This window comes from Grammomys surdaster, unplaced genomic scaffold (assembly GCF_004785775.1).
Source record: "Grammomys surdaster isolate TR1022 unplaced genomic scaffold, NIH_TR_1.0 1087, whole genome shotgun sequence".
Lineage (NCBI taxonomy): Eukaryota > Metazoa > Chordata > Mammalia > Rodentia > Muridae > Grammomys > Grammomys surdaster.
Window position 1 is genome coordinate 4328425 of NW_021605506.1, and position 20533 is coordinate 4348957.

Consider the following 20533-nt stretch of genomic DNA (forward strand, 5'->3'; position numbering starts at 1 on the left):
TGTCATTAAGTAGTTAAATATTTCATTTTATACAAATGCTACAATATTCAGTTTTATGTCTAGATTTTCTATGCTGTTGGCTTGATTTTCTTCTCATTTTCTAAGTACCATATCTTCTGTTTTTTGCAGTAGAGTTAAAAACTCTTAAGACTGTAACCCCTCATTTCCTCTTTATTTTCACTGTGACTGTACCCACATTGTTCATTTTGAAATGGGTTTTAGAAAAAAATAGTAGCTTATCTGATACAGAAGTAAAAGAATTTTCACTATAAAATGATGGTTAATAAGGGGCTTAGCTTCTCCTATACCATTAGGAGGCTATCACCATTCTACTACATCTCCTGTTTCCAATCTTATCAAGTCAATAGGATTTTAATTTTAGAATTTCTTCATACAAGTGTTTTCTGCAAATTTATTCACTTGTTTGTTCCTAAGATTGTTTTTTCTCTTTCACATAATTGAAGTAATTTTCTAATATTTACTTTTTAATTTAATTCATAGTTTCAATCTTGTGAATATGTGTGTGCTTACATACACATATGAATGAAGTGGCATACATGTCAACATTGCTGAAGCAGGATAAAAGAGAAAATATTCTCTGTGGCTGAAGATGTTGGCAGCTGAGTCACCTAATGTGAGTTCTGGAATTTAACTTGATCCACTGTCAGTGAAATACATACTCTTAACCACTGACTTATTTCTCAACACCTCCTTTTTCTTACTAGTTACTTTGTAGGTTCTCAGTTTATTACTGTGGTTATTTTTATTAAATTTACCTTTTTTTAAAATTTGAATCTATCATATTCTAATTAGTAGTGAATTGAAGTACCTTTATGCATAATTAATATTTTAGATAATTCCCTGCCTTCTTACTTCATTCCATTCTAGTTAGCTAAATTTTGAGCACAGTACCTTCACCCTTTGTCAAGCCTTAAGAGTTAAAAACTCTTAAGACTGTAACCCCTCGTTTCCTCTTTACTTTCACTGTGACTGTACCCACATTCTTCATTTTGAAATGGGTTTTAGAAAAAATAGTAGCTTATCTGATTCAGAAGTAAAAGAATTTTCACTATAAAATGATGGTTAATAAGATGTTGATAATAGATGTTGAGGAAAGGTGAACTTATAGAGATGTGATATTTGGAGAAGGTCCACTGTGGTACCTTCTAAGTGTAACCAAAGATAAATGATAAATCTTATAAACTATCCATTGGTTAAATTCCTCCACACCGAATTTGATTATGAAAGTGTGTCATCTGTTTGATTGAAAGCTCATTTTATGCATTGAATTACCAACTTTGGTACTAAGGCTACTTTAAACCTATATTCTTTTAAGCAGAACTGCTTCAAAATATATGTACTTTTTCTTGTTTCTATTGGTTATTTAATTTATTGAAAGTCTCCTTGTTACATTTTATAACACTTAGTTTTGGTTGAGCCTCTTTCAACTCTCTCCCATCCCTCTTTCCACTTTAAACACTTAAACCATTTCATCACAACCCTCTGTATTCTGCCGCTTTACTTTTATACCAAATTTACTTATTGTCTTTATTCTTTGAATATGTTTTCAGATAATGTGCATGAATGTATTGCTCTGTCTCTCTCTGTCTCACTCTCTCTCTTTGTCCCTCTCTCTCTCTCTTTCTCTGTGTGTGTGTTTATGTATGTACTGATATGAATTCAGATGCTTGTGTTTGTTGGGATCCAAGTATAGCCTTGAATGTCGGTCCTCACTGTTCCCCTATTGGCCCAGGAGCTTCTAAGAATTCCTGATTCTGTACCACATATCATCACAATACCTCCCGGATTACATATGGTCACTGTTGGGAATGGCCTTACATGAATTTGGGGGATTGAGTCCCATGTCCTCATGCTTACAAAACAACCATTTTATCCACCGAACCAACTTCCCAGACTCAAATTTCTACACTTTTCACCAGAACTTTCAATCTTTTCTATAACTCTAAATATGAAGTGATTGATAAATCTCTTCCTTTCTCTGCCCACACATCCTGCCATTGCTATCATTCCAGGTTTTACTTAGGAGATCAATATGTTGACATTCCATAGTGAGACTACACGGATAACTCTGAAGCCCATTCAGACAAGAGAAATAAATCAGGCTCAGAATCATCCATGCCACGATGGACAGCAGGGTTAAATTCATTTTGTATTGAGTAGCAATCTATTCTCAAGGTAGACCATATTTTATTTATTCATTGGTTTATTAAATAAATAGAATTTATGTAACCTTTTGATTGTTATGAATAATACTGAAATAGACATGGAAAAGTTGATGTCTTTTCAACATACCTGTTACATTTCTCTAAATTGTAATCGCTTGTTTTGATTTATGTATATATGAACCTGTGTGTACATGTCACTGTTTATGTATAGAATATTCGGCAATGTTTAATAGCTACTTCTTCACTTTTAGCATGTGAATCCCAGGAATTGATCTCAGGTTGAGGTTGCTCAGGCTTAATGATAAGTGCTTTTGCCTGCTGAACTATCTCATCAGCCTTGTTTTATTGCTTTATTTTTTTTTTACTAGTTCTTATTACTTATACATAACAATGTTTTAGTATAACATTTTATGTGTATGCAATATATTTTGATCATATTCATCTTGTGGTATAGACTTTGTTTATATGTATGATTTAAGATGGATCTTAGACATACAAGAATACCTTAATTACCTTATTTGGTGATTAAGACTCTTTTGTTGGGGATTAAGTGTCACAAGGGTCCAGGTTAGTTGACCCTTGTCTTCTAACAAGGGTCAGATTTTGGTTGTCTTCCCCTAGAGCTCCTATCTGCTTTGGAACCAACAATACTACCTCCTATTCTTGCAAAAGAGTTTCAAAGCTCCGCCCACTCTTTGATTGTTGGTGTCTCTATCTGTCTGAGTCAGCTGCTGGGTGGAGCTTCTCAAAGAATAGCATGCCTCCTTCAACAAACATAACAAAGTATGATTAATAGTGTAAGGTATTGGTGACTGACCATGAGATAGGTCTTAAGTTGGGCAGGTTATTGGTTGACTATTACAGAGGCTAGATTTAGGCTTTCCCACACACGTGGAGCAGATGTGAAGCTTGGTTTTCATGTTGGTCCTGAACAACCATAGTGGAGGATTTCCCAAAAGGTATTGCCTGATTTTAGGATATGTTCTTTAATCTTGGTACTGTGTTTGGCTTCAGTGGAAAAGGAAGGGTAGCTGCCTGTGGCCACTGAAGAACTGGGTTAGCCTGAAAGGAGGGCTGGAAATGAAAAAGAGATGGAGAGGCGAGAGAAGCATGAAGCCAAGACAAAGTTTTCTGATCAAGGCTCAAATTTTAATATTCAGCTTCTTCTTGGAAAGCCCCACCAAAACCATTTTTTTTGTTTGTTTGTTTGTTTGTTTGTTTGTTTCAGCCAGAGATGGGTTGGAGAAACCATCCTTTGTGTCAGTAACCTTATGTCTCAAGGCAAGCTCAGCAGGCATTCTATTCCTCTAAGTTTCTGTAGGAAGTTGTACTGTAGAGTGAAAAATTATGAAGATCATTTTATAAAATGATCTATAGATTCTTCCTTAGGTTTCTCTTTAAAAGGGCATGGAAAATTCTCTCTGAAGCAAGCTAAGAATGTGGAGCAAGCTAAGAATGTGGACAGGCTAGTTACGGGAACTGGCTAACTACAAAAAGAGAAGAAAAGAATGCAGGTGAACTAGGTGGAACCAGGAAGCTGGTAACCACAATGATAGGGCAAGGCTCCAGTGACAGGGCAGGACCACATTTTTGAGAAGAATAGGTATACAGAGTGTTTTTCACATGACCCTGACTCACATAGGTTGAGTTTCTCGGGAATTTTTGCTATGTCTCCTTAACAAGTCCCTTGCCCCCTCCCCACCCTGGTTTGTGGTTTTCCCCTTTAAAAACCCTTCTCGAACCGGCTGTCGGGGTCAATTCAGCTTCTGTGTGAGCAGATGAATTGACCAGCAACTAGATGTTTATATCCCAATTAAACCTCTACTGTTGCTACAGTTTTCGGTGAGAGTTATTGGGTGGTCGCGACATCCCGAGACTTGAGTGAGGGTCTCCCCTGAGTGGGGGGGATCTTCAGTACTTTCAGCCAAGGTAGGTAACTCCACCTAGGTCCTATTATTAGGTCTATTGTGGTAAACAAGGTCTTTCTGGCCAGCTCAAGGCTGAGGAGAGGGCACAAGGAATCATTCAAAAAAATCACACAGATTTGTAGTACTAGGATCAGGGGATACCCAAGGGAACCGCCACCTTTCCAAAAAAGAACGGGAGGGAATGGGAGGAAGATTATTGGAGGGGTGACTGGCAGAAAGACAATGAGTAGGATGTAAAGAGGATAAGTACAAAATAAAATCAAGTAAATAAAAGAGATTGCAAAACGAAAAAAAAAGGAGAAGAAAGAAAGAAAAGAAAACAGAAAACTCTCTGAACAGTAAAGAAAGGAATCATCCTTTTTATCTTTAAGGTAAATCTAACATTAACTGAAGCTAAGAGGCCACATATGTGGCAAGCACTAAATGACAATTGGACAAGAAATATATAATGGAAAGGTGACCAAGTTCCAGAGCTTCATTAGACATCCTTCATGAGTCTGAGCAGAGGGTAGAAAGCTAACAAGACATGAAAAAGTGGCAGTGGGATTTGTCTTGTCTTTTCTTGCAGATGTAGAAAAATGGACCACAGTGAAAAGATGTTTTTGAGACAGCTGGATAAGTTAAGGATATTGTATGCTGGTGATACCTCTTACAATGCAGAATGCTTGCCTTAACATGTATTGTAGGACTTTTGGGTCTCAGTTTGAACTTAGAATTCAGGTCTTGGTTTAAACTTAAAATTCAGGTCTCGGTTTGAATTTAAGATTAAAAGAATCCCACTATCCCAGGACACATCCCGAGAGGGGCACATTCCTTAGTCAGAGGACACTTGCTAGATTAACATTCAGAGGAAGAAGGGAGAGGCTGATTAACATTCCTCAGATCACAGGAAAGGGAACCCACCTGCAGGTGAGGAGGGCCCAGAGCAAGTAAATACATTCCAGGAATCAGGAAGCTGGACCCTTAACATAATAAACCTGGACAAATGGAAGACACTCCTTGTCAAAATCTGAGTCACCTAGGGACCAGACCTGGAAAGGTCAGACTTTGTGGTTTCCCCTTGTGAACTCTGTATAAGAACTGTACCCAGCTTTTGTTCATTGTTGGAGTGAGTCCTGTCCATGTGTCTCTGTGGGAGTGCATCCCCTGGTTTGGATGTTAGAGTCCAACAAGCCATGTGTTTGTTTCCTAGCAATGCAGAAACCATTCAAGGCAAATACAAGTTCTTCTTTCTTCCTCTACTTCCCAAGAGCAGGCATGTACCAACACACCGATGCATGCTAGGCAAGCACTCTATACATGAGCTATATACTCATCTGATGAGAGGCCAAATCTTTTAAGTTCAGACTCTATTTTAGAAAACATGACCTAAGTTTTAACTCAGGTAAACTAACGGACTGGTATCTAAGATTGATTTCCAAGTTGACCCCCCAACAAAATCTGAGCATAGCTCCATGCTTTTGGCTAATCCCCATCAAGATCATCATCTCCAGATTACACCCTCAAGAAGACTAGAGTTTCCAGGTTATTTCTCCAACAAAACTGTACCACAGATTACAAGCCCACATCCCTTGCCCAATGACCACCAATGGAGAAGGGAAAAGAAATTAAGTTTATGATATGACTCCCAGAACCAGCCAATTATGTTAAAGGCCACAGTAGCTTTCCAATTGAATGCTTATACACTTACCCTCCACCAGTGGATTACCATAAAACCTTGACCCCATAGATATTTGTGGTTCCCCTACCACCGAAGCCATCTTGGGTGACCAAAGGTGAGTTGAGGTTGGGGGAAGCCAGCTCAAATTGAATAAAGATCCTGCTGTGAGTTACATCAGATGGGCTACTGTCAATTTTGGGGATGATCAAACATTTCCTTGGTACTACACCCTAGATTTATCTCTGTATAGAACCCAAGGTTCCTTCATTAGAGGTCTCACTCAGTAAAAAATACAGCTTTCCTCTCTCTTTCTGCTGTGATTTAACACTCAGCCATATGATCACTGTGACATTTATTTATTTAACCAAGTTAACAGTGAACAGGCAACATCTCTTTGTTAAGTAAAAAAGGTCATATTAGTAAAAACAGCCTTCCTCTACTAAAATTTATGATATAAGAAAGGGAAGAATGTGAAAACAGAATACAAGCTCCTTGTGTGTGACAAATGTCATGTCTGTTTAAAGAGAAACACTGGTTAGTGAATGGAAATTGCCCCTAAAACTAGGCAAATTGCCACTGCCAGCTTTAAAAGATGGTAACATGTTCCAAGTGATTGAATTACACAATTCTGAAAATGTTTTTGGAAGAGAAGTAGAAACATCAGTGAGAAGATGAAGCCTCAAATTATGTATTTTGTGAGGCAACCCTTGCATTAAGATTATTAAAATTTGTATGTGTTCCAATCATTTGTTTAATCTAGAAAAATATCTTAGATGGCATTTCATAAGAAAAGTGTGTTTATGTTTGTTTCATATGGCAAAAAGTTATTTGGCTAAAATGGTGTTATTACATTCTCAATGAAGCACAAATACATATTAAAATATATACTTTTACCATGTAAGCCTGAGTTAATATTACAGCCTTGTAATTTTTTGCTTCATAGACATTAGGTCCTCCATCTGATCCCCAGAACCTCTGGTATCCAGAATCCAGGTATGATGTGGCATGAGTGGGAAGCCAAGAATAGGAGGATACCTGGACCAAATAAGTATACTAGTGAATACTAGGTAAAGGGAGAAGTGTCAAAAAACAAGATGTTCAGTATTTTGAGCAACAACTGAGATTGGCCTATGCACAAGTGTCTATCTACGTACATAAACATACATAAACACACAAGTAAAAACATGTTCACATGTATGTAAGCTAAAATTTCTATCTAAGAAAGTAGTGTCCTTTGTTTCTGTTGTTCAAAAGCAACCAATGTATAATAGGAATACCTATCTATTCTGACATCACTTTTATTGTGTTGTTGGTCCTTGGAAATAATTGTTATGACTCATTGTATCTATTATTATATATTTTTGTATTTGTCTAATAAGAGTGCTAATATTTTATAGTTATTTTTCTCTTTTCTTTCTGTGTGTGATGTATGTGTTACATAATTTGAGTGTGTTCATGCATATGTGTATGTGTGTGTGCGTGTGTGTTTGCTTGCCCATTCCTTCACCTGTGAAAACCAGAAATTGACATCAGAATATTTTTCCTCATTCACATGTCTGGCATATGTTTTAAGACAGTTTTTTACTGAGTGCCAAGGCCAGCAAGATGGAAGATAGACTGCTGTTCTATCTCCTGAGATCTGGAATTATAGGTATATAGAATATTGCCTGATTATCTTTGGGTTCCATAGATTGAACTCAAATCTTCTTGCTTTTGCCAATTCTTCTCTCCACTGAACATCTCTCCAGCTTTGTGTGTGATTTAGATTGTTTTTTTCTCAGTGTGTTATTTTGCATTTATTGTACATAAACACTTAATTAGCTGCATCTGCTCTATGAGTAAAACTAAATGGTTCCCTATATCTCAAGGACCTGGTTATTTTTTGGATGAGTAACTTGATTTCTTCCTCTCTTTCTGTCTTCCTTCCACACTGTTTTGTTCTAAACAAATGCTTTGTAGCATGATAGCCCACCCCACATCAGAAGCTTCTGTTGAGATTCAGCATACTGGCCATTGGTTTTTTCTTTTGTACCAAGTGGAGTTGCCATCACTGCAGTAGAATTCAGACTGGTGTCTATAGTTTTGTTAACACAGGAAAATCAATGTGAAGATATAGTGGCATTTTATTGCTAATATGAGTGATTCTAAATTTTCCAATAAATAGCTAATTAGAGTAAATGTTTTTCTTACTAAGAAACAATTAAAATATCTGTACATATTTATAATGATGGAAAAAAAACATCATTTGGCTAATTACAGTAGCAGGGCATCACAAACTGAGTGACTATCATGAACATGTCTCTGCAGATGTTTTTGTTTCTTAAGAACCTATGAAACTTTCTCTAGGCATTTATAGCACAGCTGCTGGTGAAACTTATTGCACAAAAGACTCAGCACTGCTGGAAGCTTAATGCATCCTCCCTGTGCCAGATAATCCTCATGGTCCTTCTCAATTCTTTTCTCTACAACTGAAATGGTTGGAGAAAATGCTATTGAACACACTTGTATTACTTTTTCTGGATAAAGTCTGGGAATTTTGTCTTTTCCATGCTCAAACTAGGTTTATAGATTATAATTTCCAATATGAATATCATATATATGTGATATATATATATATATATATATATATATATATATATGTTTTCAAAAATGACTTTAGGCTAAGGTCAATGAAATGTTTGACTTACAGCATGAAAATCTACGCATGATCCTGAAAATCAATAAATAAAAACACTACATATAATGATATATATATATATATATATATATATTTCTAATTCAAGCATTCGGGATGAGATTCCCGCCTAGTTTAACCAAATCAACCAGTTCTAGATCAAAATAGACCCTATCTGAAATAACAAAACCCCCAAATAATTGTGATTAGTTCTTCAGGTGGACACTGCAGTATTCCCGAGGGAATTTACACACTCATGTACCATCAAACACAAGACATGAAAAATAGGGTCAGGGAAAGCCTATGTCTAAAAAAAAAAAGTTGTAAGGTAAAGATAAACTGAAAGTGACTGCTGACATCCATCTCTGACCTCAACATACAAGTACACACACATATGAATCACAACACAGTAACATACACTCAGAGAGACACAAGCACATCAGTTTATAAAGGTAGCTTCACTATGCTCTGAAAGCAGACTCACAATTAGTAAAGAAAAACATTCTTCCTCTCTCAGCAACAGAGTGTTATTCTCAATCCTACAGTTATTTTGAATTCATGATCCTTCTGATTCTTTTGCCTCCAAGTCTTGAATACTGGAACTATAGGCACACAACACTCTGCAGAGCTTTCAAAGGAACTATCTTAATGATTATTAAAATTTTAACATCTGTTTAGTTGGCCTGTTTGTTGTGTTGACATACAAATATTTTATATTCTAAGCTGTCAACTTAGATTACTAATTTAATATAACTAAAATTTGAAAACAAGGCTTATAAAAAGTAAATATGAGAACATGATCTCCTAAGAAACAACTTTGTTTTCAAAAGCAGCTGCTATCCAAATATAGCTTATGGTTGACAGAGCAATTAGAAAAATTGGACAAATGGTACAGTAACTGAAAGACCAAGAGGTCCACATGTGGATTTCTAGAAGCAGAGAAATATGGTGAGCTCTCTTTACTACTCTTTTCTGATCAGATGTAGAAAAAAAATAATACTCTAATATCATTTTACAGGACTACAATACACCAGTTCAATAAAACCCTACTGTCAGGTTCGGATGATGTCTCTGTCAGTAAATTTTTGGCTGACAGTCTTAAAGTCCTGAGTTCATTTCCAAGAAGCTACATTTAAAAAGCCATTACATGATCTGAGCAGGATTTATTTATATAGTTAAAACTTAGTAGTATATATGCATGTACATAAGCACAAAGAAACACACACATTGCCACTACTATCACCAACAACATAATCAACAACAAAAAGGTGGGTGTGCATAAGAGGGGTTGAAGGGAGAAAAGGGTAAAAATGACCATTATAACATCATTTCAAAGAAAAAAATTGTTAACAACTACAATAGCTACCTTCCTCCTTCTTCTCTTCCTCCTACTTGTCCTCTATCGAATACATTTATAAAATACTATGTTCAAACTCTTAAAATAAAAATCAGGTGAAGTGGTATACACTTATATGTTTTCCCAGTGCATACCAGTAATCTCAGCAACGGGGAGACAGAGACAGATGATTGTGTCTTAGTTGCCAGGTAGACTGGTGTAACTGGTGAGTTCCAGGTCAGTGAAAATACCTTTTTGCAAAAAGAATGATAAAAGCTAAGAAGAAAACAATGAAGGGATGAAGAGAAGGAAAAGAAAGGGAGGAAGTGAGGAATGTAGCATGAGCTGAATAGCAGGTGACTCAAAGTCCTCAGGTCTCAACTGCCAATTCTGCTATGGTAAACTGCAGATCTTTAAATCTATAAAACACATTTTTTTTCATTCTCCAATGTTTCCAAATGAGACTTCCTTCAGTAAGAATGCTATTAATGCTATATAGTAGTTCCTTTTATTATTTTTTTCATCTAGTAATAAGAATTGACAATTCAATCATTTCCTGTCTGGTGAAGAAGAAAATATTGGGAAATTATGGACACCTGGAAGATTTTAATTCAAATCTGATTTACTTTTCCTTTATTCTGCTTCACAGGGAACTCATGTATGTCCAACTGTTTACTTTCTTTCAGTTCTTCTCTGTGACTTAATGAGAACAGTCACAAGGGAGGTCTTCACTCTCACTATGAGGAGTATGGGGAGCTGCCTATGCATGCAAGACTGTCTACAACAATTTTCATATGCTGATTTAATATAATTGTAATATATGATCCCAGGAGTCTCATCAAACCATGTCAAACATGAGAATGTCAGCTGTAGAATTGGAGCCTGTCTTACTCTGTGAAAGACATGGGTGCCCTTATTGTACCTGTTAATGGGTAATGACCTCGCAATGTTTTTACATTTTCAGTTCAATGATAACATATCCTGAAAAAAATTATCTTAATGGAGTATATTAGTTAGCTTTTATTGTCAAACTGACACAATGTGGCCAACTGAAAATAGAGAACCTTTTGTCTTGATTGGCCTGTGGGAAATTTATTGATTGACGATTGATATGTGAGGGCCAAGCACACTTTGGGCAGTGGCATTCGTAGGCTAATGGGCCAGGAATATAAAAGAAACTTAGCCACATAAATCCAGTATATAGCCAGTAAACAAAATTTCTCCATGATAGCTGTATCAGTTCCTGCTGGTGCTCATGCCCTGACATCCCTCAGTATTGTACTATGACCTGGAAGTGTCAGCCAAATAAAGCTCTTTGTTCCTAGGCTATAATTTATTCATAGTGTTTATTATAACAACAGAAAAGAAACTAGAACAGGAAGCATGCCTGTTTTGGCTCACATATCTGAAGTATAGTCAATCTTGGTGGAGACATCATTAGCAGCAAAAATGTGAGGCAACTGGTCCCATTCTATCTGCAGGAAGTGGAGAGCAATGAATGCTGCTTCAAAGCTCATTTTCTTCTTCCTATTTAATGTGAAATCTTAGTTTATAGGGGTAATACCAAACACAATAGGAGTCTATTCCCATTTTCATTCATCTAATCTCTCACAGACCTCTCCAGAGTCTAACCTAGTGCAGATATCAGGAGGAAAAATACTCCTATGGTCACATTTATAAGAGATTTTCTATATTTGGTTCATTGCAGTGGAAAGAGTTAAGTATAAGATTGTGTTTCTATCAACACCAATTTCTCTCTACTTTGTGACTCTAGATGCAATATGACCAGCTGCCTTACACTCTTGGTACATGCTTTCCCCATCCTAATAAACCATGTAACCCATGACTTAAAATTATCCCTTTCTTCATAGAGTTGCTGTTTGTCTAGTATTTGTCTATAGAAGCTAGCAAAGTGATGAACAAATCTTACATTGGGTGCTTCCTGTACTCTGTTGCTTTCTTGCATGCTCACAGTACTTCTCATGCTGGTGTAAGAGTTGTCCACATCAAGAAATCTTCTGTTTTTTTAGAGACCTAAGGGGTTTGCTAGAGCACTCATCTGAACTCCCACAGTTACTCCCTGGAGATGATGGGATTAAACCTGTAAGACTGCCCCCTACCATGGATGCCAATTCCAAGCCTCGAATGACAAGTGCTCAGCAAGTTGGGCTCCTAGTCTCCGCCTATTGTTGAATCATTTGTTTTAAAAGCTTGTGAACCAAGGGATATGTTCCTCATAAGGGATATAGGAAGAATGAACTGGAAAAGGGTGTAGTAAAAGCATGGAAGTGATGCCGATGTTCACACTCTCTCCTGATGAGTCTCTCTCCAGGTCCAGCAACTAGATACTTGACTATATTTCTACATAAGATCTTCATGGTTGATTTTTGTCAGATAAGTAAATATTTGCGCACATTATTGGCCTATAATAGGCCAGAAACCCTACTAGTGATAAATTTCTAATGAATTTAGAAGTCCCATGTCACAAGCTGTGGGACAAAGAACAAATATATAGGTCTACATATCTGTTAACACTTAGTCACACGTGGACACTAAATGCACAGGTGCACAGAAGGAAGGCTTGAGAGTAAGACCTCACTGCCTAGATAAACCAATAGACATCAATAATAGAGCATATAAAAGAAAAGAAGAACTAATATTTAACTATAGGAAGTACACATAATGTGCACTGAACATCTCAGCTGACATCTGGGTCCAGATATAGCTCTTTGAATCAGTCTGTCACACCATCTACTCCATCTACAAGCTGCTGGAGTGGTTGGAGGAGTCAGTCCTGCAGAGCCAGACATCATTCCTGAATAGGGTTTGTCCTAGCCCCACTGGCTGACCCCAGCATGGATCTATTGTAGCTGTAGCTCAACTTTCTTGCCTTGCTGGATAAAAGATAGCATGGTCTACTGATGATTCAGCCTACAAGCAAGCACAAAGGTTGAACCCAAATAGAGCCAAATAATGGGCAAAATAGAGGGTAGATAAGTATTTGTCATCTGGAGCTCACATGGAATCTCCTCTCAGACATCTTGCCTGGTCCCAAGATCACCATGATTTAGGGAAACACCAAAACATCCAAGGTGAATCTCAGAGATGGTTTACTACTTGTGGTGTATTAGAAATCAGAAACCTAGAAACAGACCAAAAACTAGTTTCAATTACTATTTTTATAACTATCCCCCTTCATGGATAAAAGCCTTTCTTTCCCCAAGACCCACCTCACAGGTTCTGGCCATCAGGAAAAAGAACACATGGGAGGAGGGATCTGGACCTGAGAAGAAGTGAATTCTCCAATATCTTTCAATAATGGATCTTTTGCTCCAAGACCCTCTTCCTCCATATCCCACTACCCTTGCCCTCATGGCTCCAAGGGCACCATCACTGGCCCTGAGATCCTCAATCAATACGGGACCAGGGTAACTGTACCTTCCTTTAGCAGGGAGAGGAGCAGGAACAGACCCCCAACTTCTAGGTCCCACCATGAGGACCTGAAGTCTGAGAGCCACCCCCCCCCCGATACCATGGTGAAGCATATGGGCCTCTAGATGATAAGAGAATCAGCCTATGAAATATTAGCCCTTCTCTTCAGCAGACTTATACAACTGGAAGGCTCAACACCATGCCCCCTCATTTTGAGGTAACCCCAAGGGGATGATTAATATCTTTGAGACTATTTATTTACTCATTAGCTCACATGGGATAATATCCAATAATTTAAGAGCGTGTTCTTCATGACCCAAGAGCAAGAGAGGATAGTTCAGGAAGCCAGAAAGAATGTCCCTTCAAACACAGGGGAACCATCAATTGACCAAGTTGCCATGGACAGCAGATTTACCCTGACAATACCTGCCTGTGACTTTAATATGGAAGAAGGTAAAGGGCACTTGAAGGTTTACCATCAGGCTTCATTGCCAGGTCTGAAGGGGGCCACATGATGACTCACCAACTTGACCATTGTATATGAGGATAAGCAGGGACCAGAAGAATCTCCCGCAGCCTCTCTAGAGTGACTCATGGAGACATTCTACCAGTATACACCCTATGACCCCAGCAGCGAGGAGCACAAAGCTACTGTGAATATGTCTTTTATAGACGAGGCTAGTAAAGATATTAGAAAAAAGCTTCAGTGACTAGAGGAATTTCAGGATAAGTCATTGAGGTTTTTAGTGCAGGTTGCTGAGAAAGTCTACCATAACATGGAGACAGGAGGAGAAGGAGCAGAGAACGAGAAAGGAAGAAGATGAAAGGGAGACAGAAAAAGAAAGGTTATAGGAAAGGAATTTTACAGAGAATCTTGGCTACAGTAGTTATGGAAAGCAGAGAAGAGAGACTCCAAAAACAGAGACAGAAAACCCTTTGAAAAGGACTAGTATGCATATTGCAAGGAAAGGGGCCACTGGGCCCTAGAGTGGCCCAACTAATGGAAGCTAGGGGTTGAGTAATCCTAGGCCTTGGAAAACAACAACCCAAAATGGTCCTGGGTGAAGACAGCAATTAACTTCAGGGAGACAGGGTTCAGAACCCCTCGCTGAACCCAGAATAACTCTGAGAATGAAGGGTTAACCCACTTAATTCTTGGTGGACACAGGAGCTCAACATTCTGTCCTCGTCCAAGCCAATGGCCTCATTTTCAAGAAAAGATCCTGGGTCCAAGGAGACATTGTCACCAAAATGTATTCCTGGAGTACCCAAAGAACAGTGGACCTAGGGATGTGCCAGGTCATCCAAGACTGTCCCTACCTTCCATTGGGGCAAGACTTAATCCAAGATGGGGGCCAGGATACACTCCTGCCCGATGGGCTACAACTAACTGGCCCAAAAGAAGAGCTTATGGGTAGAGGAAGGACCTCCCCTACCTACCAGGAACCAAGGCTATCTGGTTTAAAGATGGGAGCAGTTTTCTCCATGAAGTTCTCAGAAGAGTGGGAGCTGCCATGGTGAACAGCACAAATGTCATCTGGGCTGAATCTCTACCCCCTGGCATGTTTGCACAGAAAACAAAGCTAATTGCCCTCACTAAAGCCTTGGAACTTGGACCAGCGAGAAAATTAACATGTACATGGATAGCAGGTATGCCTTTGCCATAGCCCATGTCCATCAGACTTTATACCAAGAGAGAGGACTGCCCACATCAGAGGAAAATAAATAAGAAAACAATCAGGAAATATTGGGTCTGATAAAGCCAGCATCTGAAGAGAAGAGACTTAGTAGCCTAGCACAATGACCACGCAGATTAAGTGGCTCGAGAAGTGACTATGCAGGAGCCTATCCTTGCTATGGGCCTGCAAGAGACACTCACTGGAAAATGGGAGTTGACTAAGAGATGGTCTCAATATATACTGCAGAAAAAAGGACTCAGAATGCTAGCCACCCTACCAACTATTACCTAGAGAAGAAATGGCAGTGGTGCACACATAAAGAAAAAATATACTTGCCAGAAAACAAGCTGAAGGCTTACTTGACAAAATGTGTAGATGAACTCATTTAGGAGATAAGAAGCTTATCCAAGCAGACAAGAGAGCTAAGATATATGTAATGTACCTTCGATTGTTAGCCATAGAGTCAGTAGAACAGTGTAAGGTATGCCAGCAAGTATGATTTATGCAGCCAAGAGCAAACAGAGCAAGAGACCTAGAGACGAGCTCCTGGTGTTTATTGAGAGGTCGATTTTTACAGAAGTTAAGCCAGGAGAAAATGGTTGCAAACACCTTCTAGTGTTTGTGGATATTTTCTCTGGATGGGTTGTGGTTTTCTCCACCAAGCAGGGAACAGATACTGTGATAGCTAAAAAGATATTAGAGAAATTTTTCTGGAGGTTTGGAGTGCCCAAAGTAACTGGATCGGACCTCCTTTTGTCTCTAAGGTAAGTCAGGGGTTATCAGAGATATTGGGGACTAATTGGAAGCTCCATTTTGTGTACCATTCCCAAAGATCAGGGCAGGTATAGAGAATAAACAGAACCATAAAAGAGACAGTAACTAAATTGTCCTTGGAGACTGGCACTGACTGGGTAGTGCTTCTTCTCCTGGCCCTCTTCTGAGTCCAGAACACCCCCTAACATTTTAACGCGACTCCTTTTGAGATTCTGTGTGGGACTCCTACTCCTTTTATCCCAGCTCTTGACCCCCCCCCCCCAGAGTGACATTTTAGGCTGAAAAGGATCTTGAGGCACCACATTAGCCACCAGGAATAATCTGTACATCCTTTTGTTCGGAATACATTTTCTCTGATATTTTGGGAAGCAGAGTAGGTTTATGTTTCATTCTTGAGTAAGGAGCCAAGAACTCAAAATTTCTAGGCCCAAATCCCAACCAGTGGTAAGAGGTGTGACTCTCCCAGTGTTGGGAGTCTTGGTAATTCTTAAACCACTAAGTTTCTGATATTATATTCATCACTAAACATCAATGGCTAAAATCAACAAAATTTGGATTTACTTATTACCCTCTGATTATGTAGCCTGAAAGTTTGACTGAGGGTACACGGGTCCTGAATCCTTGAGTCTAGTGTAGGAAAGCTCATATTTAATAAGTACTGGTTTGAGAGCACTGAAAAGTACAATAATGTAATGGATCCACATCTCCTAGTCTAGAGGAGTTAGTAATAACTATCATGCTCCATTCCACTGGCAAAACAAGTGAAATACCCAAAGCTGTGTTAAGGGACAGGGAAGAACAATTGTTGCGCAGACAGAGACAACTTATATTTAGTACTAAAAATCTTATACAAATGAGAAGTTTTCTAAAAATTGCAATTTCTTCCTTGTCAGAAATTGAATACAAACTTCAGTTCCCCACTTATTCATTTTTTTTATTTATTTATCAATCACCGAGTAGGTACTTTGGAAAAAAATTGTGTTCTGTACCATATGTTACATGTTATAGATGGTAAAGAGAGAAAAAATGTGATGTAAATGCAATAAGAAGATGTCTAATAGCAGGAAAATCACTTTCTGATCTCTTATTCCACTGTTCCTACATCCTGTGTGTGTGTGTAGGGGGTGTGTTTAGAAGGTGGACATGAAATTAAAACTACACATTAATTTACATACATATACTACAAAGAAAATATTTCGTCATGTTTTAGATTTCTACGTAACCAAGCACTGAGACCTTGAAATGTAAGTCCAGGGGCTGCAAACTTCATAAGCTGATGTCTAGTTTTCTCATTTCTCTGAACTCTATAGCTTTCTTTAGAAGAGAACATCAATACATGGTCTTAGAGTGAGGGCAGAAGTGATAAGTATACTGATGCAGATCTAAAGACTTCTGTAGAAACACTGTTCTAAAATGATAACAGTGATGCCTTCAGAGTCACAGGATGTTGGAGAATGCAGTCCCACAACTATAAGAGCCTTTGCAATGCTCATAAAACCAACTGTAATTAACCATAATAGATACTTGGCATTGCTTATGGTGATATTGCTTCATATGAGGGATAGAGAAGTTCATTAGACTCTTGCCTAAGATTTTAAACAGGACTCCTTGCACTTGCTTCCATGTTGTGTATAGCTCTGTCCCCAGTTTCTTATGACCTTGGCAGGTGGTAGAGTCTATGGACAGTGGACTTTTGAAAGTGGAGATGCCATCTATGCAGCTATGGTAAAGTTGTCGTCCATTGTGAGGTAAGCCTTTGCAAATGTATGGCTGTTTAGGAATCACCATACTCTTATAAATATCTCAACTCCCATGTTACTATAAGTGAGTCCAATAAACCCATTGGTTCACCATGGCAGATTTATGTGTGACTGATAATTTTATCTATTACTGGCAGCCTACACAGATTAAGAAGATGTTCATCCATATCTCCCCCAAAACATTATACATGCCATCAGAGTCAACATATTCAGCAAGAAGGGACAGAGTCACAATACAGAGATTGCTATGGAAGGTCTCATCTGAGAATATATTCCTTTCAAATTTCAGAGGTGCAGAGCAAGTGCCGTCTTGTCTAAGGATAAGTCTATACTGCTCCTGGTGCATGTGGACGTTCTTTTCTGACAAAAGAGGCACCACAGACTCATTGGGTACTGTTAGATGAACTATGTTTGAGAATAAAGATAATTATAGAAAGTGTGATGTTTACCAGGAATTGCTAGTTACATTCAAGAGTTATATTTATCTATTTTCCCAATTAATTAGCTTCATATGATTTTGATGAAGGTACATGTAAGAAATAATATCCCATGGGAAATACTCTAAAAACAGACATACTTTTTATGTTCTGCATAGAGTGGTTGGACTTTAAATTTTCCACTACATATGAAGACCCTTGAAGAAGGTAAAACACAGGACTGGGGAGGTAGTTCAGCTGGTACAGTGCTAACATAGAATGAGGTAACTCCAGGTTCCATGTTCAACACAAGATAAACTGACAGGGGCAGTGCTTACTTGTTGAAAATGCCGTCCGCCGGAGAGAGGGACAGGGAGATATCTCAAACCCAGAGGAAAAGTCACATTAGCTTATTTATTTATAAACTATAATAGACAAACAAATAGTGAAATGGGATCACATTCGTTCGCGCGCACACACACACTCTTTACTAACCTCCTGTCTAGCCTGGTGTTTGGCGCCACAGGTAAGGTTCACCTGTGTCCGCCTGTCTTTTGGACTTGTTGGAAATTGATCTGGGATGTGGGCATGGTTGCTGTGGAACTTGGCCGCAAGTGCCTTGGAGACCAATGGGAAGTCAGTATGCAAATGTGGGCTTTCTAATTCAGCATTGGAAAGCCTGGGCAGCAGCTTGGATCTCAGCACAACATCTCTGTGGTGCTCCGTGGAAGGAGCAATTTTTTGTGGGCCAGACTGGAGTTTTTAAGCTAATTTCAATCAATCAGAATTGAGGAAGGTGTTTTATCACTCACACACAGACAGCTTGGGCTCAGTTACCATGGTTACCTCTTAGCCAATTACAATTGAAGGCATACTACACCATTACTTCTTCACCTTGCTCCCACTTTATTTGTCTGTCACACTTGCTCCCAGGCCTAGCTTCCATGCCCATAGCTTATTCATAATACCATTTTTTATTCTGCTGCTTACACTACTAGTCATCGTGGCACTCAGGATATAGAGGCCAGATGACCAAGAGTTCAAGGAGAGTTATCACTACACACCATCTAGACTACTCTGGGTAATAGATTGTCTGAAGCGATAGGGAGAAAGACAAAGAAAAAGAGAGAGAGGGAATATTGGCATGAGATGAGAAGGATATTGAGTTTATTTTTACTATATTATTTCTCACGCAATCACATTTATAAAGCAAATTTGGAAGATTATCAAATAAATTGTGTACAAGTGTGATGCTACATATTGAAATGATGGTGTTAACAAATGAAGCAAATTTTTCTTGACCTGTTGGAACGAGATTATTTTTATATTGTACCCATATTATTTTTGATAAGTTATTCTTACTAAAACATATGCCAGTTATACTGGGAAATTTAAATCAAGCAAGCTATCACACATAATGTCTCTTCCCAATATGGTTGACATTTGCAAGATGTTAAGTAACATTTTGTGTGGTTATTATTTAAGTACTTTTGATTTTGTCAATACATGATTAATTAGCTAAGATCAGGCAAACTATGTTTAGGTATTTGGATTAATCAGTTGTTCTGTCTTGTCTGTAATTTTGATAGGAATATTTAGCTAATTTATCAAGTAAGGTAAGTGGGTACAACATTTGCTATAAATGGCTAATAAGTACAAAATTAGTTTAGTTGGTGTAATCAGAAATACAGAATATCATTTGCATCTAAAATAATTTCATTCTAATTTTTAGAGTTCATTGGTAATGTAACATAGCAATGTTACAAATCATGTTAAAAATTGCAAAAACTTAAAAATTATTTGTGTGTGTGTGTTTGTGTGTGTGTGTGTGTGTGTGTGTGTCTGTGTGTGTGTGCATGCCAATGCATGTTTTTTGAGGACAACTTTCTGGAGTTAGTCTCCCAGTTCACCATTTGAGGTCTAGGGGATTGAACTCAGGCCATTAGACTAGATTGTCTGTGCCACTATCTGACCTTGGCTTATATTTTGGAGACTTACTTAAAATAATACCCATCATATTCCACTATTTACTTTTAGAATAATTCATCAAACACAAGAATGGCTTGACATCTGGATTTAAATGTTGGCTGATGAGAAGAGAATCAATGCCATAACCATTCTTACACACTTTATTTACTTTTTGATGGAACTTCATGCATGCTATACAATCCCGAAACTCATTATGTAGGAAAGAAAGAGCTTGAACTTCTGATATGCTATTTCTACCCCTTAAATTTTAGACCTTCAGATGTTTACTACCCTGCTAGTTTATTTGTCACTGGAGGTGGAATCCAGGGCTTTTGACATACTTGACATACTTGAGAACTGCCCTATTACCTGATCTACATTTCCAGCCCAACTTATAATTATTTGATATAACTTTCCAAATTTTCACTCCTCATCCCACCTCCCTGCCTCTGATTCTACTATTACCTTATTTGATATCAGCTTCTTAGATTTCCACATATTAGTAAGTTCATGCAATAAGCTTTCAAGTGTTTTTCAAATGGTAGTTAGTCAAATTTCTCAATGGCAACTGGAACAGAGGCCAAGGGTATTTTTGAATTAGGTGTCTCAACAATCATCATCAGTAGCCACAGAAATCCACATCAACTGCCATCGTTCAGGATTTGTATGCCAATCTCTCTCTCTCTCTCTCTCTCTCTCTCTCTCTCTCTCTCTCTCTCT

The 20533-nt window shown here is 38.2% G+C and overlaps 1 long non-coding RNA gene across 1 annotated transcript in view; it reads left to right on the forward strand.

Annotated features, from left to right (window-relative positions):
- Positions 1 to 527: 527 nt before the first annotated feature.
- LOC114634757 overlaps positions 528 to 20533 on the forward strand; it is a 76278-nt gene continuing 56272 nt past the window's right edge. Inside the window, exon 1 of the long non-coding RNA XR_003713375.1 lies at positions 528 to 634. This is a non-coding gene — a long non-coding RNA (uncharacterized LOC114634757). The remainder of the gene's footprint in view (positions 635 to 20533) is intronic.